This window comes from Salmo salar, chromosome 15, assembly GCF_965601325.2.
Source record: "Salmo salar chromosome 15, fSalSal1, whole genome shotgun sequence".
Lineage (NCBI taxonomy): Eukaryota > Metazoa > Chordata > Actinopteri > Salmoniformes > Salmonidae > Salmo > Salmo salar.
The window spans coordinates 82,944,115-82,964,680 of NC_138305.1; the positions used below are offsets into that span (position 1 = coordinate 82,944,115).

The 20,566-nt window shown below is 40.6% G+C and overlaps 1 protein-coding gene across 1 annotated transcript in view; it reads right to left on the bottom strand.

Moving 5' to 3' along the window:
- LOC106572061 (neural cell adhesion molecule L1-like protein) overlaps window positions 1–17,250 on the bottom strand; it is a 112,776-nt gene extending 95,526 nt beyond the window's left edge. Inside the window, exon 1 of the mRNA XM_045696134.2 lies at window positions 16,976–17,250. The gene's annotated coding sequence lies outside the window, so the exon portion shown is untranslated. The remainder of the gene's footprint in view (window positions 1–16,975) is intronic.
- Window positions 17,251–20,566: the final 3,316 nt, after the last annotated feature.

Sequence of the window (20,566 nt, forward strand, 5' to 3'; positions counted from 1 at the left end):
AGCTGTCCGGGTGGCTGTTCTCAGACGATCTCACAGGTGAAGAAGCCGGATGTGCAGGTCCTAGGTCGGCGTGGTTACACGTGGTCTGCTGTTTTGAGGGCGGGTGGACGTACTGCAAAATTCTCTAAAACTACGTTGGATGCGGCTTATGGTAGAGAAATTAACATTCAATTCTCTGGAAACAGCTCTGGTGGACATTCCTGCAGTCAGCATGCCAATTGCATGCTCCCTCAACTTGAGACATGTGGCATTGTGTTGTGTGACAACTGCACATTTTAGAGCGGCCTTTTACTGTCCCCAGCACAAGGTTCACCTGTGTGATAATGCTGTTTAATCATCTTCTTGATATGCCACACCTGTCAAGTAGAGGTCGACCGATTATGATTTTTCAACGCCGATACCGATACTGATTATTGGAGGGCCGATTTATTTATTTATTTATTTATTCGTTATAATGACAATTACAACAATAACACTTAACACTTAACACTTATTTTAACTTAATATAATACATCAATTAAATCAATTTAGCCTGAAATAAATAATGAAACATGTTCAATTTGGTTTAAATAATGCAAAAACAAAGTGTTGGAGAAGAAAGTAAAAGTGCAATATGTGCCATGTAAGAAAGCTAACGTTTAAGTTCCTTGCTCAGAACATGAGAACATATGAAAGCTGGTGGTTCCTTTTAACATGAGTCTTCAATATTCCCAGGTAAGAAGTTTTAGGTTGTAGTTATTATAGGACTATTTCTCTCTATACGATTTGTATTTAATATACCTTTGACTATTGGATGTTCTTATAGGCACTTTAGTATTGCCAGTGTAACGGTATAGCTTCCGTCCCTCTCCTCGCTCCTACCTGGGCTCGAACCAGGAACACATCGCCAACAGGCACCCTCGAAGCAGCGTTACCCATGCAGAGCAAGTGATGTTTGTAACGCTATTAGCATGCACCCCGCTAACTAGCTAGCCATTTCACATGGGTTACACCAGCCTAATCTCGGGAGTTGATAGGCTTGAAGTCATAAACAGCGCAATGCTTAGCTGCTGGCAAAACGCATGAAAGTGCTGTTTGAATGAATGCTTACGAGCCTGCTGGTGCCTACCATCGCTCAGTCAGACTGCTCTATCAAATCATAGACTTAATTATAATATAATAACACACAGAAATACGAGCCTTAGGTCATTAATGTGGTCGAATCCGGAAATTATCACGTTTATTCTTTCAGTGAAATACGGAACCGTTCCGTATTTTATCTAACGGGTGGCATCCATAAGTCTAAATATTCCTGTTACATTGCACAACCTTCAATGTTATGTCATAATTACGTAAAATTCTGGCAAATTAGTTTGCAACGAGCCAGGCGGCCCAAACTGTTGCATATACCCTGACTCTGAGTGCAATGAACGCAAGAGAAGTGACACAATGTCACGTCCTGACCCTTGTAAGAGGTCATTTGCTATGGTAGAGCGGTCAGGGCATGACAGGTGGTTGTGTTTGGTGGTTTTGGGTTTTCTGTTTATAGGTGGGGGTTTTCTAGTATTCTATTTCTATGTTTTGTTTTCCAGGTTTTGGCTGGGTATGGTTTTCAATCAGAGGCAGGTGTCTTTCGTTGTCTCTGATTGGAAGCCATACTTAGGCAGCCTTTTTTCCTTTTGGGTTTGTGGGTAGTTGTTTTCCGTTTTAGTCTTAGTACCTGACGGAACTGTTGGCTGTCGTTTTGTTATTTTGTTGAAGTGTTATCATGAATAAAAGAAATATGAGCACTTGGTCCCCTTTCAACGACCCCTGTGACACACAATTTCACCTGGTTAATATTGCCTGCTAACCTGGATTTCTTTTAGCTAAATATGTAGGTTTAAAAATGTATACTTCTGTGTATTGATTTTAAGAAAGGCATTGATGTTTATGGTTAGGTACATTCGTGCAACGATTGTGCTTTTATCGCAAATACGCTTTTGTTCCTTTGTTAGGAAGAAATAGTCTTCACAGTTCGCAATGAGCCAGGCGGCCCAAACTGCAGCATATACCCTGACTCTGTTGCAAGAGAAGTGACACATTTTCCCTAGTTAAAAGAAATTCATGTTAGCAGGCAATATTAACTAAATACGCAGGTTTAAAAATATATACTTGTGTATTGATTTTAAGAAAGGCATTGATGTTTATGGTTAGGTACACGTTGGAGCAACGTGTACGAGCAACGTGTACCTAAGCAATTATATGCAACGCAGGACAGGCTAGATAAACTAGTAATATCATCTACCATGTGTAGTTAACTAGTGATTATGATTGATTGATTGTTTTTTATAAGATAAGTTTAATGCTAGCTAGCAACTTACCTTGGCTTCTTACTGCATTCGCGTAACAGGCAGGCTCCTCGTGGAGTGCAATGTAAACAGGTGGTTAGAGCGTTGGACTAGTTAACTGTAAGGTTGCAAGATTGAATCCCCGAGCTGACAAGGTAAAAATCTGTCGTTCTGCCCCTGAACAAGGCAGTTAACCCACCATTCCTAGGCCGTCATTGAAAATAAGAATGTGTTCTTAACTGACTTGCCTAGTTAAATAAAGGTGTAAAAAAAAACAAAAAAAACGGCCAAATCGGCCTCCAAAAATACCGATTTCCGATTGATATGAAAACTTGAAATCGACCCTAATTAATCGGCCATTCCGATTAATCGGTCGACCTCTACTGTCAAGTGAATGGATTATCTTGGCAAAGGAGAAATGCAAACTAACAGATAAGTAAACAAATTTGTGCACAATTTGTGCATATGGAAAAATTCTGTGATCTTTTATTTCAGCTCATGAAACAACACTTTACACGTTCTGTTTATATTTTTGATCAGTGTACATTGCTCTCCGTTACTCTTTTTTGTATGGTCATTAGCAGAGTACACATTATACAAATTTTAGCTTCAAGACAGCGGCAATTTGAAAAAAAACGAAAAAGTAGATTGTGCTTATTTATTGGCACATGGAACCGTATCGCTCGCCGTAGTTTAAAAACTTAGTGGTGCTAAAACAATGATGTCATATCTGAATTCTGCCATCTTCATGCACGTTCACATTTATTTGGAATCACATTTCTACAGGAATAAATAAATGTCGGCAAGCTAGTCCAGCTAGGATATCAGTTTATTCGGGATGTTTTTCAGCGGCAGGGACTGGGAGACTGAAATGGTTGGCATAATTTAAACCCAGACATTAGGCTCTAGGAAATCCCCCCCTGAAATAGTAGGGGTGAAGCAAGGTTATTTGCAATCTAGATAGTTCCATTTTACGAGTAAATTGGATTATTCTGGCTTTTTGGTATTTAGACGCTATCCTTTCAGCAGAAAACATCTTAAGGCTTGACACAGCCTGCCCTGCAGGTTGTTTCCACTGTAGTGTTGATTATCTTGGACTGGCACGAGGCTTTACCCCCCCTCCCCGTGCTACATTGATAAGTGGTTCAGGAATACCTCTCTGCCTGATAAAGCTCTTATAGAGCACTGTGCTGTTCCTAATGGATAACAACAAAGGATGTTCATACAGGCTGTGACATTGACAGCATATCACCGTTTGTGGCTTTGTGTCACCATCACACCACATGTAAGCATTCTTTCAAGCATTTCTCCTGAAATGCATTTGACTCATGCAGTCCTAGTATAATGATCGGGGTATTGGAATGGCACATTATGGAATACCTCCGCCACTTTGCCATACCTACAAAGCCAGGTATTGGCTAGGTTCTAAACCCTTCCCAGTGGGGTTCAATTAGACAATTGCAGTATGTGGGGTAGCTAAGGGGTAAGTAGCTGTTCTAGCTATCTAGCAGGCTGAGTGGAAGGGTGGGGACAAAGATTGCATGGCATGTGGCTACAGAGTAGGGCTGGGCGATATGGCCTAAAAATCATATCTACATTTTTTTTAACTTATGGGCGATTCACGATATATACTGTATCTCAATTTTAACGTTTTCTCTAAATAAGCTTTGTTGCGCAATTAACATTCAATACACTGCATTTCAAACAATCAGGAATAATCTAATGAATTCTGGGTAAAATTATATACACTGAACAAAAATATACTGAACAAAAATATAAATGCAACATGCAACAATTTCAAAGATTTTACTGAGTTACAGGTCATAAGGAAATAAGTCAATTGAAATCAATTCATTAGGCCCTAATCTATGGATTTCACATGACTTGGCAGGGGCGCAGACATGTATGCCAGGCCCACCCACTGACAAATTCTCTAAAACAACGTTGGAGGCGGCTTATGGTAGAGAACAGAACATTCAATTATCTGCCAACAGCTACAGTATGGTGGACATTCCTGAAGTCAGTATGCCAATTGCATGCACCCTCAAAACTTGAGACGTGTGGCATTGTGTCGAGTGACAAAACTGCACATTTTAGAGTGGCTTTTGTCCCCAGCACAAGGTGCACCTGTGTAATGATCATGCTGTTAAATCAGCTTCTTTATATGCCACACCTGTCAGGTGGATGGATTATCTTGGCATATAAAAAATGCTCACTAACAGGGAGGTAAAACAATTTTTTGCACAAAATTTGAAAGAAATAAGCTTTTGTGCATATGGAAACTTTCTGTGATCTTTTATATAAAGAAGAAACCCACACACTACTCGATGGTATCACTATTTAATAAGCTTTACGTATCGGCCTCAAGGCCTTTGTCAGAGATTTTGTGAGTTTTAAAAAAAATTAGCACCCATATGTAGACATAGCTCCACCCACATGCATTCCATACATTGAATGGGATTGAAGTCAGGGGAAAATAAGTAAGTATGGGTTACCAAATATAATAAACCTAAAACACAACAAGGCAATTATCCAGGCAGACCAGTGGTTGCAGGAATAGGCTCAATGCTAGAGCCATTGTTGAACTTCGTAGACTCTTTTATTAAATCTCATGTGCAAGCATTGCCATCATATGTGAAAGACTCTATAGACTTCATAAACAAGATCTCACCAATAATGGGATTAACAGAAGACTGTATTTTGGTCACATTAGATGTAGAGAGTCTATATAACAGCATTCCCCATTCGGGGGGGGCTGGAAGCCCTAGCTCACTATTTGAGAGACCAAGATAATAACAAGTCTCCACCAACAAACTTTATTCTACAGCTGGCTGAATATGTTTTGACGTATAACTATTTCAGGTTTAATGATGAATACTACCTCCAAACGAATGGAACATCGATGGGCTCCACATTTGCACTGAGCTATGCTAACCTTTATGTGTGTCTTTTTGAAGAACGTTTTGTTAACAATGAAAACGAAAATCTATTTTTGAAAAAAGTCCTGAAGTGGTATTGATATTTTGACAACATTTTTTGCATATGGGGAGGAACGGGAGAAGAGCTGTCAGACTTTATGGCATTACTCAATGACATTGACAGCAATCTCATATTCACTATTGAATGTGACACTAAATGTGTTCATTACCTCTATATGTGGATTGAGAAATCAAATGGAACCCTGTTTACACCACTGTATAGAAAAGAAACGGACAGAAATACTCTATTACAGTGGGACAGCTTCCACCCTGAGCCATAAAGAATAGGCCTTCCAAGAAGCCAGTTTTTCAGACTGCGGCGTACGTCACTCCACAGAGGACTATCTAGAAAAAGCAGCGGCAATGCGCAATAGGTTTCTAAGAAGAGGCTACTCTCCACAATGTGTGGATGAAGCTCTTGATTTGGGATTGGAGAAAACATGAGACAAACTGCTACAAAGAAGACCCACTAGAGCTAAAGTTTGGACAAACCTAAAATTTCAAGGGTTTTTCTTTATTTTTTCTATTTTCTACTTGTAGAATAATAGTGAAGACATCAAAACTATAAATTAACACATATGGAATCATGTAGTAACCACAAAAGTGTAAAACAAATGAAAATATATTTTCTATTTTAGATTCTTCCAAGTAGCCACCCTTTGCCTTGATGACAGCTTTGCACACATTGGCATCTCATGAAGCTGGTTGATTGGAATGCTTTTCCAACAGTCTTGAAGGAGTGATTGTGGAGGCCAGGTCATCTGATGCAGCACTCCATCACTCTCCTTCTTGGTCAAATAGCCCTTACACAGCCTGGAGGTGTGTTGGGTCATTGTACTGTTGAAAACAAATGATAGTCCCACTAAGCCCAAACCAGATGGGATGGCGTATCGCTGCAGAATGCTGTGGTAGCTATGTTGGTTAAGTGTGCCTTGAATTCAAAATAAATCACTGACAGTGTCACCAGCAAAGCAACTCCTCACCATCACACCTCCTCCACCATGCTTCACGGTGGGAACCATACATGCGGAGATCATCCGTTCACCTACTCGGCGTCTCACAAAGACACGGCAGTTGGAACCAAAATTCTCAAATTTGGACTCATCAGACCAAAAGACAGATTTCCATCGGTCTAATGTCCATTGCTCGTGTTTCTTGACCCAAGCAAGTCTCTTCTTCTCATTAGTGTTCTTTAATAGGGGTTTCTATGCAGCAATTCGACCATGAAGGCCTGATTCACGCAGTCTCCTCTGAACAGTTGATGTTGAGATGTGTCTGTTACTTCAACTCTGTGAAGCATTTATTTGGGCTGCAATTTCTGAGGCTGGTGACTCTAATGAACTTATCCTCTTCAGCAGAGGTAATTCTGGGTCTTAATTTCCTCTGGCGGTACTCATGACAGACAGTTTCATCATAGCGCTTGATGATTTTTGCAACTGCACTTGAAGAAACTTTAAAAGTTCTTGAGATTTTCTGGACTGACTGACCTTCATGCCTTAAAGTAATGATGGACTGTCATTTCTCTTTGCTTATTTGAGCTGTTCTTGCCATAATATGGACATGGTCTGTATCACATAGGGCTATCTTCTGTATACACCCCCTACCTTGTCACAACACAACAGATTGGCTCAAACGCGTTAAGAAGGAAAGAAATTCCACAAATGAACTTTTAATAAGGCACACCTGTTAATTGAAATGCATTCAAGGTGACTACAGTGGTTCGTCCTTTCAAAGTTGCAGCGTACTGCGGCGCAGCTTGCATGGTGCTGCAGAATTCTATGGCACGTTATTTGAACCACTGCTACCATTAATGCTTGTTTGACTACCAGAGGGCATCTTTGAGAAGCATTTGATAACCTTCAATAATGGCTGTACTAGAGAATGCGGGCACACGGGAGACCGAGGTTCAATCCCTCATGGGGAGGAAGGAGTAGGCTGTCCTTGTAAATAAGAATTTGTTCTTAACTGATTCTATATGTGTTATTTCATAGTTGTGATGTCTTAAATATTATTCTACAATTTAGAAAATATATAAAAGAAATAAAAACCCTGAAATGAGTAGGTTTGTCCAAACTGTTGAATGGTACTTGCTTAATTAATATTATGGTGTTTCTATTCCAAGAAAAACAAAAAACCCTCTGGGTTTCCGTTAGGATAGAATGGAAAATATGGAGCTGTACAACGTGACGGTCGGGGGTAGAGTACTGGGCTATTTAGCTAAAGAATCCCCATGTTATGTGGGCAGGGCATGTGGGAGACCGGGTTCAATTCCCCGACGGGGAGGAAGGAGTAGGCTGTCCTTGTAAATAAGAATTTGTTCTTAACTGACTTGCCTAATTAAATAAAGGTTACACTAAGAGCATAACATTTCTACACCCTAATTTTCTAATTCTAGTCTAACCAATACCCAAACGGAGATTCAGTGAACATAAAAATGTCATTGATTTATCAAGACCAGTCCCCATGGTTGTCTCAGGGCAGCGCGAAACAGTGCTAAAGTAGTTGTAGGCTATTGCTTCAAATCCTATTGCTTTTAACTTCAATATGCTCTTAAAATAAATAAGACCTACACCACTTTTAACAGCACATTACTAAACACTAGTGAGACTCATGTCACCTATGGTAGGCCTACAGTATATCGAAAAATATGAAGTGACTCTCTGCCAATAATTACATATAGAGGATATTTCTGTAATTCAGTGATATTTATTCCCATAGTAATTTATTATGGATCCATAACTAAATACAGATCAGCATTTTGAAAGAGTATTTTTATCATAATTTTATTAATGAAAACATAAAGATGCCATTATTAGTTACATTGTTTTAGTTTGAACGTGCAGACTGGCACTAAAAACAGAACAGCGGGAATGTTTCCCTAGTCAGCGCCATTATTAGTGCAATGACCCTTAAAAAGTGTTGCCAGTGTGGCGGGGTGGGGGTCCACCCCCTCCCCCTTCCTCCTCCTCCCCCTTTCACCTCCTCCCTTCCCCATGGGCTAGGTCGGTCTTCTGTGCGCAGCTCCGCGGCCCATCCCGTGCCCCCTGCCCTCATGCCTTGAACCTCGCACACTTTCAGTGGATACAGCTGGAGAACTGAAAGGCAATCCCATTGTGCGCCACTCTGGAGCCATGACCAATATATTTTGTCCAGCAGGATTAATAATATCTGTGAGAATATCCAACGGGCTTTTATACAATTCTAAATGAATAATAATCACTTTGTTTAAAAAAATAACAATATTTTGGAGAGGATTTCCTTTTCAAATAACATAAAATGAGCAAGAAAAAGGCCATTCTTGAACATTGGGTGAGACATTTTTACTAATTTGTAAAATAAGGTCAGTTTGTTATTTAGAATTATTTATTTCTGTTTTTAGAGGGAGAAAAATCTACAGTCATCTCATGGGTCTCCCAGTTGAGGCCGGTACAGGTATTGAACCAGCATCTATAGCAACATAGCTTGTACTGCTATGCAGTGTCTTAGACCGTTGCACCACTCAGGCACTGTATGTGACCGGTCAGGAGTGGCCTACAGTACTACAGTACGAGCAAAATGATCCTAACAAAATAAAATAATAAAAACCTTAGTGTAACAACAGTTTTAGTAAGTAATACTGAAGTCGTGCACAATTATCAGTTTCTATTTAGGTTTATGTCGCCCATTCATTGTCAGTTAAAGACACAGTAGGACCCAAAAGCAAAATCAGTGCTCTAACTCCCCCTTCCGCTGGTCTGGAGCATTGAAGTGGTGACACAGGGTACCGTACTAAACCACAAATGACCTCTAAATCCCGTGGTGTAAGCTCACAATTTTTAAAGGAGGAACCACTGTACCTCATGAAGCCGGTTGAGAGAATGCCAAGAGTGTGCAAAGCTGTCATCAAGAAAAAGGGTGGCCATTTTGAAGAATCTCAAATAGAAAATATATTTGGTTAGTTTAACACTTTTTTGGTTACTACATGATTCCATATGTGTTATTTCATAGTTTTGATGTCTTCACTATTATTCAACAATGTAGAAAATAGTCAAAATAAAGAAAAACCCTGGAATGAGTAGGTGTCCAAATTTTTGACTGGCACTGTATACTTTGAACTCGCGCAAAGTGGGAGATGCTGTCAAGAAACACTGCCATGTTTTATCATCGGACCCAGCTTTGCCAGCTGAATTTAAGAATCCACCACTTATTGTATATAGGAGAGGTCGCAATTTACGAGATAAATTGGTCCATGCAAACTGCCAGCCACAAAAGAAAATCAGCCAGGCTCTTTTACGCCCTCTTCCGAATGGTAGCTACAATATGATGAAGTGTGATAATTTCGGCCACCCACATACAGGAAAACGGTTCCAAATAAATGACATTATTATGTGCTCCACCACCCATGTTATCTAAATTATTAAATGTCTGTGTTATGTAGGTAAAACCGCTCGTTCTCTCAAGCAGAGAATAAATTAACATAAATGTTCAATCAAGAGAAATGACAGGGATTATCTAGTCGCAGTACATTTTAATGACCATTTCCACCTTTAGATTTTGTGGCACAGAGAAAGTTAAGATATCAGACAGGGGAGGTGATATGAATAATACTCTGAACAAAAGAGAATGTTTTGGGATTTTCACCCTCCAGACATTATTTCCTAAAGGTCTTAATGATGAAATGCCTATGTATGTTATGTTGTAAATGTGAAAATGAATTAATGCCCCCATTTCAGATTACTCTGACGTTTTTCTTGCGCTGTACCCAATGATTTATGAAAACTTGCTTGGTCAGTCGATGTCCTCATTGTGGTTTTACAGACGTGTTTAATATGTTTTATGTACACACTTTATTCGAATATTTATGAAATGCACATTGTTATATTTGGTAACATTTATTTCCCTCGACCCCAACCCCATTCGATGCATTTAACGGATGTGGGTGGAGCTATGTCTGCATAAGAGTGCAATTATTTATTTTTTTACTCACAAAAGCTCTGATGAAGGCCTTGAGGCCGATATGTAATGCTTATTAAAGAGCAGTGATACTATCAAGAGCAGTGTGTGGGTTTCTTCTTTTTTCTCATCTTATTCAACTGTCACCATGCACCTGCAACAAAGATATCTCAGCTGTGCGAGTGCCTTTTGACTAATAAATATGTTGAAATGGAACCAAATTATCGGTTCCTGTCTCAGTCCTTTTTAAATAGGTTACCGTAAATTCCGGACTATAAGCCGCAACTTTTTTCCCACGCTTTGAACCCCGCGGCTTAAACAATGACGCGGCTAATATATGGATTTTTCCCGCTTTCAATTTTTTTTCTTCCAAAAAAACACATTCTGTGACGTGCTCAGTTTTTTGGCGGCATGAAGCTTTCATTAGACCAATGAAATTGCCGAACGGGTTAAGGTCAAACAACTTTTTTGTTTACTGTTTAGATTAAATCGAGCGCTCTCAAACTTCCCATCATTCTGATTACGGTAGTCATTTTGTCATCCTCATCATGGCAAAGACACAGAGAAATGCATATGATGCAGCTTTCAAGTTGAAGGCGATTGATCTGGCTGTTGGAAAAGGAAATAGAGCTGCTGCACGGGAGCTTGGTCTTAATGAGTCGATGATAAGACATTGGAAACAGCAGCGTGAGGAATTGACTCAGTGCAAAAAGACAACTAAAGCTTACTGCTAATTTTTTATTTTTTGTTACAAGCCGTGTTTCGTTAAAGCCTGTGTAAAGTTCATTTGTTTCAATGTACCGGTAGGCACCTGCGGCTTATAGACATGTGCGGCTTATTTATGTTCAAAATAATACTTTTTTTAAAATTCAGTGGGTGCGGCTTATATTCAGGTGCCCTTAATAGTCCGGAAATTACGGTATATGGTCTACTACGGTATAGATTGAATGTGATAGTCTGCCTATAACGAGCCTGAGTAGGCCTATAACTCCAAATTGGAAATGGTTAATGCAATGCATTTCTGTTGAATATGGAAAAATCCACCCGCACTCAGCCAATCAGGAGCCGCTAGTGCGTTGCGGCAATTTCATGCTGCATGCTAAACAGTACATGCTAAATAGTATGCAACAATGAGTAAATGGTATGCAGTTTAAGTCGTAGTGCGCTAGTACTGTAGGGGTATTTGGACACAGCTAATGTGTTCTTTCTCATGACAGTAATGACATATAACTGGGGTCTTCGTATCCACCTTTCTGACTAATCTTTTTTGTGGGCACTGGGGGAAAAGGCTGAACTTCTCTAGATTGCTTTTGTGTAGGGATAACTACTGTATGCTTTGTTTGTGAAGGTAGTTTAATGCATCAACATAAACTCATCTGCAAGGACTGCAGCTTTCTCGAGAGTAAGATCCTCCTTGGTACATCGGTCTAGTACTTCCCAAGTGGGCTTTTCTTCAAATGCTTTCATTCGAAGTCCACAGGTGTTTCTCAAAAAGAATACTACCATGCTCCGAGCACGCAAATTGGAGCACAGAGGGTCGGAGTATGAGTCTAAATCAAAGTATGCAAAACGGAGCACGGAGGGCACTTTTCGAATGCGTACTCCACTTGTACATATTTTGAAGCATGCGTCGATGTAAGCTTCAATGGAAAGTATGCACAGAAATATGATGCACACGTCAAAAGAATTATGCAACATTTCTTGAAATCAATGGCAGCCATTATTTGAGCTGAAGCGAGAGAAAATAAAACACCAACTTTGGAATGAAATGTTACCCATTCACATCTCATATGTTGCCTGACTACAATATTTTATCATAATACATGCTGTGTTAATTTTGGCATGTTTACCTGCTTACAAGACCCACTAGTGTGCGTAGATTGCAAGTCCAAGTCAATAGGGCTAACTGGCTAGCTACTACTGTTAGCTAGCCAGATAGCCACGAAGAATAGTTAGCTAGCTACCCACGAAGAATTGTCGCATAACATTCATTTTAGGTCATTTTTGCCTGTTAATAATCTAGACAGTTAACGATTCACATATAGCTAGCTGATAGTTATGAAATAAAACATTTGCTTTGTGTATATCATATCTATTGCCATTATCCTGGCTGGAAGAATGTTCAGTGAATGAGTAAGTTCATAGTAAGTCAATAGGGATAACTGGCTAGCTAGCCATGAAGAATGGGTAGCTAGCTACCCACGAAAATGTTACATCTACCTTAAATACCATTAGTTGTAGGTCATTTTTGCCTGTTTAACTAGCTGGCTAGCTAGATTATAACGATTCACATATACAGTGGCTTGCCAAAGTATTTACACCCCTTGACATTTTTCCTATTTTCTTGCCTTACAACCTGGAATTAAAATAGATTTTGGGGGTTTTGTATCATTTGATTTACACAACATGCCTACAACTTTGAAGAAGCAAAATATTTTTGGGTGTGAACCTTGAGGGTGCATAACTATTCACCCCACCACCAAGTCAAGACTTTGTAGAGCCACCTTTTGCAGCAATTACAGCTGCAACTCTCTTGGGGTATGTCTCTATAAGCTTGGCACATCTAGCCACTGGGATTTTTGCCCATTCTTCAAGGCAAAACTGCTCCAGCTCCATCAAGTTGGATGGGTTCCACTGGTGTACAGCAATCCTTTGGTCATACCACATATTCTCAATTGGATTGAGGTCTGGGCTTTGACTAGGCCATTTCAAGACATTTAAATGTTTCCCCTTAAACCACTCGAGTGTTGCTTTAGCAGTATGCTTAGGGTCATTGTACTGCTGAAAGGTGAACCTCCGTCCCAGGCTCAAATCTCTGGAAGACTGAAACAGGTTTCCCTCAAGAATGTCCCTGTATTTAGCACCATCCATCCTTCCTTCCATTCTGACCAGTTTCCCAGTCCCTGCCGATGAAAAACATCCCCATAACATGATGCTGCCACCACCATGCTTCACTGTGGGGATGGTGCTCTCAGGGTGATGAGAGGTGTTGGGTTTGCGGTGTTGGGTTTGCTCCAGACATAGTGTGTCCTTGATGGCCAAAAAGCTCAATTTTAGTCTCATCTGACCAGAGTACCCCTTCTTCCATATGTTTGGGGAGTCTCCTACATGCCTTTTGGCAAACACCAAACGTGTTATTTTTTTCCTTTAAGCAATGGCTTTTTTCTGGCCACTCTTCCGTAAAGCCCAGCTCTGTGGAGTGTACAGCTTAAAGTGGTCCTATGGACAGATACTCCAATCTCCGCTGTGGAGCTTTGCAGCTCCTTCAGGGTTATCTTTGGTCTCTTTGTTGCCTCTCTGATTAATGCCCTCCTTGCCTGTTCTGTGAGTTTTGGTGGGCGGCCCTCTCTTGGCAGGTTTGTTGTTGTGCCATATTCTTTCAATTTTTTTATAATGGATTTAATGGTGCTCTGTGGGATGCTCAAAGTTTCTGATATTTTTTTATAACCCAACCCTGATCTGTACTTCCCCACAACTTTGTCCCTGACCTGTTTGGAGAGCTCCTTGGTCTTCATGGTGCCACTTGCTTGGTGGTGCCCCTTGCTTAGTGGTGTTGCAGACCCTGGGGCCTTTCAGAACAGGTGTGTATATACACTGAGATCATGTGACAGGTCATGTGACACTTAGATTGCACACAGGTGGACTTTATTTAACTAATTATGTGACTTCTGAAGGTAATTGGTTGCACCAGATTTTATTTAGGGGCTTCATAGCAAAGGGGTTGAATACATATGCACACACCACTTTTCCTTTTTTAATTTTTTTGAAACAAGTTATTTTTTTCATTTCACTTCACCAATTTGGACAATTTTGTGTAAGTCCATTACATGAAATCCAAATAAAAATCAATTTAAATTACAGGTTGTAATGCAATAAAATAGGAAAAACGCCAAGGGGGATGAATACTTTTGCAAGGCACTGTAGCTAGCTGATAATTAAGAAGTAAAATGTTTGCTTTGTGTATATCTTGTTTCGGTTCAGTGAATGGGGAGGTGCAGCGTGACACAACACAGTAGGGGGAGTGTGAGTGCTTCTCAAATGTAATGTTTTATGTGTTCTCCACACTTGTTTTATGTGTTCTCCACACTCTCGTCCTCACAAGAACGTACTCAAGAATATGTCCTCGGAGAATGCACTTGGAGCATGAGTGTGGAGCACGGTAGTAGGCATATTGAGAACCACCCCATGATTTTTTTTGTTAGTGTTTCCCTTGTTTCAGAGTGATTTGAGCGACAACAACAAACCTGGGACACAAGATCCCAGACAAGCCCCCATTTTGTTACATTCCCCAATAAGAAACCAAAAAACTTTGCTCCACAGAAAAAGGTAACTAACAAATGAGCCACTGACAACTGAAATGAAACAGGTGGGGTTTTAAAATGGGTTCTGAAAGGCATCTATGGAGGGCCTACCGAGTGCTCACCAAGAAATTCCAGTTGGGTCTTAAAAGATGCCCATCATGGACACTAACTGGATTTCTCTGATATCAGACCAACTAAAAGAAGAAAAGAAACACACCAACTTTGGATAGGTAGTGAAACCAAAATTGGGGGAAACAAATAAGGTAAAGGCTCTGTTAAACAACCTTAAACAGAGGTGTCGCTCTTCCAACATCTCTTTTTCCAACTGAAGCAATGGGCCAGTAGCTCCTACATATCAGCTGTGCTAGCACAGGTTCAACACATCCTGATCAATGAGGGTGATTCCAATCAGTACGCCACACCCAAAGAGAAACAACTGCAAAAAATGCAATCAAGAGAAAAAACAAAGTCTGTAACAGTGTTTGTGTGCAGCTTTCTGTGTTTGCTGTGAATGAATGACAAGGAAAGGAACTGCGAGAGCATGCCAAAGTGTGAACTTTGATAGAAGTTTGCAGGACAGGACTGGATGAAAATGAATTCCTATGTAGCAGTTTGGTGTGCTGTGCTGTAAATGTATTCATTGAACGCTGGCTCCAACATCACTGCACAGCGGGGAGTTTGAGTATCCCTGGATTCCCCAATTACCCCAAAGCAGTCAAGTTGGGTCACAATGAAAGAGGCTCGAACCATTTCCCTGTATAAAGCTGCAGTGGACTGAATAGCCAAGCTTCAGAGGACCGACCGTGGCCAATGCCCTGGGAAACCTCCTCTTATTCTCCTTCAGTTGAAGGAGATATAGAGAGAACACTCACAGCTTGAACACAGACCAGTGGAGGTTCCTCAGAGGAGGAAGGGGAGGACCATCCTTCTCAGTGAATTTCATGAAAATAAAAATATAGTAAAACATTTTTTTTTAAGTTATCCTTTTTAGATTGAACTATACTAAACATATTCACGTCACCAAATAACTGATTTAAAACACACTGTTTTGCAATGAAGGTCTACAGTAGCCTCAACAGCACTCTCTGGGGTAGCACCATTGTGTAGACGGAGGACAGCTTTTTTCCCGTCCTCCTCTGGGTACATTGGCTTCAATACAAAAACCTAGGAGGCTCATGGTTCTCACCCCCTTCCATAGACTTACACAGTAATTATGACAACTTCCGGAGGATGTCCTCCAACCTAAATAAAATGTGTTGAGTAGTTGACAAAGAGAGAGAACGACAATAGTTGAACAGTTTTTAACAAATGAAGGAATGCTATTTATGTTACATAACTGGCTATTGCTATCCAACACTGGAACTCTTCCAAGTCAAGGTAAGCTTTTGGTTTTATACATTTATTGCCACCGGGCCCACCGGTGTAACTGTTAAACTGCTTGCTGTACACTGTACTGCACGATTGTAGACTATGTTGACTATGACATTAGCTAATATAATGACATTGACAATTATATAGGCTGTGTGTAGCGGTTAGTGGTTATGTGGTATGAAGGTTTTTTCGCCTTGTCACAGACTGCTGCTGTGTTCTGCACTGAAGTCCACAAGTGAAGGTGAGAGGAGGAGAGCGCATAGATGCGAGAATGAATTATACAATGAGCAAAGTGATAACGCTGTTTGTATCAGGCTACTATCAAAGTGAACTGTGTGTGCCGGTGATAAGGGATGTAAGCAAACAAAACGAAACCGGGATAAACCTACCTGAATTTGTCCAATAGAAACTCTTATTTGCAACTGTTTGGATGAATGATTACACCATAGACCAGCTAGATGCAGGCAAGAGTGTGCAAGGTGGTATTTAATTTTGAGTATCATGTAGTGACCTAAACCTATTGATGTTACATTGAGCTGGATGAATGGAATATCATCCAACAAAACTGGTCATTTAAACACATAGTGCTATGAAGAGGGACAAAAGAGAAAGAGTAGAAGAAGCCTTTAGGGGAGAACTTGCGCAAGAATCTATCAGTCCAAATTAAAGCAGATTTATGTGACACATTACATGTAAAAACCTGCCCAGAAAAAAACAAACATAAAAGTCATCCGACAACGGCTGTAAATCAGGATGGTTTCATACTTTGAATACAGTCACCCGTGAGGACAGGCATGGGCAAAAAGAACTGTGCATTTTCCATGACAAATGTACACGTATCGTTATAATGCACGATCAACAGCAATATAGGTGTTGTTCGAACATATTCATACTACACCATGTTCAGAAATAAAACAAAATTAATACAACATCCGAACAGTTCTGTGAATGTGAAACTCGCATACAACACTCAGTCTGTGCGAAAAGTCATATGCAGTATGACGACCGCCTTACGTATAATCTAGACTTTAAAATGATCACACTGAAACTTCAATACAGACCATGTATGTTAAATAATACTTACCTTCGTAGTAAAGGAAAGTAAATCCAACGTAATTATGATTTGCATGTGGCGCTTCAATCAACTTTGGACAATAGCGAGCTCGCGCTCCCCCAGAGTTTAGCCTATAAATCACTTTGCCGGTTGTCAAGAGAATGACCCAAACTTTTGCATAATTTATACATCGGAAACAAATGAATACAACTTCTTGTCATGCAAACTGTCGAGAAAAACTGCGGTAATTGCGTTCAGCTTTTGGCTAGACAGAGCGATATACAGAATTATCACAGGTGAGGCCACCGTTGGTACCCACGCGTTTAAATAATATACTGGAAAATACAAACTAATATTTCATGAATAGGCCGCTGGCAATACATTTCCCCCACGGCTGTGCAAGTGCATGCGCACGGGGTGTTGAAAGCAATTTAGAAGCTTTCATTCAATTCCCAAAATCACATTGATCTGTCAAATTCAATAGAATAGGTTAAATGAACCAAAACCCAATTTTTATCATACCAATCAGAAAAAGCACTTCAGTGTAATGAGTAACCTTGTCCTTGCCTGAGACATAAAACATTTTGCTTGCTTCCTAAGCTAGTGCCTAGGCTTTAGCTCAGCATGCTATTACAGTCTTGTGGTGTGCTGGAGAACAGGTCCAAACCCTGGTTGGTCACACATGGCATACTGCACATTCAATAAAATAGGTCTAACCTTCATTATAAATTCCAATTACATGTGTTATTGGCGATTATAGAGGACAATCATTGTTCAGTCATGCATGCTATTGCCCTCTCCACATATCTAAAGACATTTCACATACTGGCTGGACATTTCTTTTCTTCATCTAATCTCAACAAATACTGCAGTAACTTCAATTCACAGAGAATAATTGGAGGATGGCATTTGACAAAGGACACGCTTCTTACCAGATGATTGAGGTGGCACATGTTCTATGGCAAATTATTTGACTTTCAATCGCAGAGAATAAGTCCATGGACAGCAGACTAGTTTTATAGGCTCCCACATTTTCAATCTCCATAGAATACAGTTTATTTTATGAATTGTGTCAATGACAGATAACTTTGTTTAATTCACAGGATTAAGCTCACTCAGAGCACAGAGGATGAAGAGATATTGTAAATATTACACAGATGTCACAGCTCTCGTTATCTAAGTTATAGCGACATTATAGCAACGTTATAGCCCTCCTATGTCAAATATATAATATGACTGATGAGAGAGACTTTCTACCCAACTTAATGTAGTGTTAGTCACATTCAATTAAACCGTTTTTACCACTCAGTACAGAATTAAAATCAACCCATGAAATCATCAAAATGGACCACCATGAACACAGCGCTTTAGAACTTGAAAGATTATTTGGCTCATTATCAATAGTAAATAGTAATTTTGCTTAGCAAGGATGGGAATCTACTACTCATTTGTGTTTGTTTGTTTAAAAAAAAGTGTTATTGTTGAGGAACAGTGTCATGCATATAAGTGTATTTACCTGGAGTGATTGAGGGTGGCGCTATTACTAATTACTAGATGAGATTATCTGTACTTGAACTTGACCCATGTCCTCAGATATACACTTTGTTCTTCTATCTGCATCCCTGCCTCAGAACTGTATAGGGGGAGACTGATACAAAGGGATACAGAGAGTAGGGGCCGATGCTACTACTAGAAAAGACTTCGGTGCTCTACTACAGCATGTTTAACCTCTGAAAAGAGAGCTTTTACACATAGCCACAGGAAGTAGGGGTGCTGAGGGTGCTGCAGCACCCCCTGATAAATCAGAATTTTAAACCAAAACAAAAGTAGTGCACTGGGCCTTTATTACTTGTGTATGAGCGGGCCAAAATAGCCGTCAGCAGCGCGGGGATCTCAGAAAAATCCGTCAGCATCTCAGAAAAAGCCATTTTACATTCGTAAGGTGTTGTACCATCACAAGTACAGCTCTTCTGGTTTAAAGCTGACCTGTCATACATGAGGTAAAGCAAATAATTAAAATCATGTTCAAAATGAAAAGTGCGTATAGCAAAGAAGGTTTTGTTGTCATGGTGATTAAACAAGGTTATGACCAACTTGATAGCCTTGCTTGGCAGGATGCAGAGCAAATGGGAAAATAGGGTGTCTGGCTATGTAAGAATACCAACCAGACAACTGATTCTCCTGTAGTACAACTCTGCCCTCTAGTGATATCAGTTGTCCATAGACAGCAATTCTTTTATTTTTTATTTTTTCACCTTTATTTCACCTTTATTTTTTTTCACCTTCACCTTTCAACTTTTCACCAGGTAAGCTAGTTGAGAACAAGTTCTCATTTACAACTGCAACCTGGCCAAGATAAAGCAAAGCAGTGCGACAGAAACAACAACACAGGACAACATGGAATAAACAAGCGTACAGTCAACACAATAGAAAAAAAGGAAAAAAAGAAAGTCTATATACAGTGTGTGCAAATTGCATGAGGAGGTATGGCAATAAATAGGCCATAGTAGCAAAGTAATTACAATTTAGCAGATTAACACTGGAGTGATAGATGAGCAGATGATGATGAGCAGATGATGGTGTGTAAGTAGTGATACTGGTGTGCAAAAGAGCAGCAAAATAAATAAAAACAATATGGGGATGAGGAAGGTAGATTGGGTGGGCTATTTACAGATGGACTATGTACAGCTGCAGTGATCGGTTAGCTGCTCAGATAGCTGATGTTTAAAGTTAGTGAGGGAAATGTAAGTCTCCAGCTTCAGCAATTTTTGCAATTCGTTCCAGTCACTGGCAGCAGAGAACTGGAAGGAAAGGCGGCCAAAGGAGGTGTTGGCTTTGGGGATGACCAGTGAGATATACCTGCTGGAGCGCGTACTACAGGTGGGTGATGTTATCGTGACCAGTGAGCTGGGATAAGGCGGAGCTTTACCTAGCATAGACTTGTAGATGACCTGGAGCCAGTGGGTTTGGCGACGAATATGTAGTGAGGGCCAGCCAAGTAGAGCATACAGGTCGCAGTGGGTGGTATAAGGCACTTTGGTAACAAAACGGATGGCACTGTGATAGACTGCATCCAATTTGCTGAGTAGAGTATTGGAAGCTATTTTGTAGATGACATCGCCGAAGTCGACGATCGGTAGGATAGTCAGTTTTACTAGGGTAAGTTTGGCGGCGTGAGTGAAGGAGACTTTGTTTGCGAAATAGAAAGCCCATTCTAGATTTGATTTTGGATTGGAGATGTTTGATATGAGTCTGGAAGGAGAGTTTACAGTCTAGCCAGACAACTCCCCGTGCTTACCGTGGGGAGCGAGTGACCGAGCAAGCACCGTGTTATGAGGTGGTGCGCACTCACAGCCCGGTGCGCTCGGTGCAAGCTCCTCACCGTTGCCGTGCAAGAGTTGGCCATCAGCCAGGAAGAAGTGTGCCGGCTCAGTGTATCTGGTCTCCAGTGTGTCTCTTCGGCCCAGGTTATCCTGTGCCTGCTCTACGCACGGTACCCCCCGTTCACCAGCACAGCCCAGTTCGTCCTGTACAGCGCTCCACCCTTGCTGGGCGAAAATAACCATTCAGCCAGGACAGGGTGTGCCAGCCCTAAGCTCCAGACCTCCAGTGCGCCTCCAC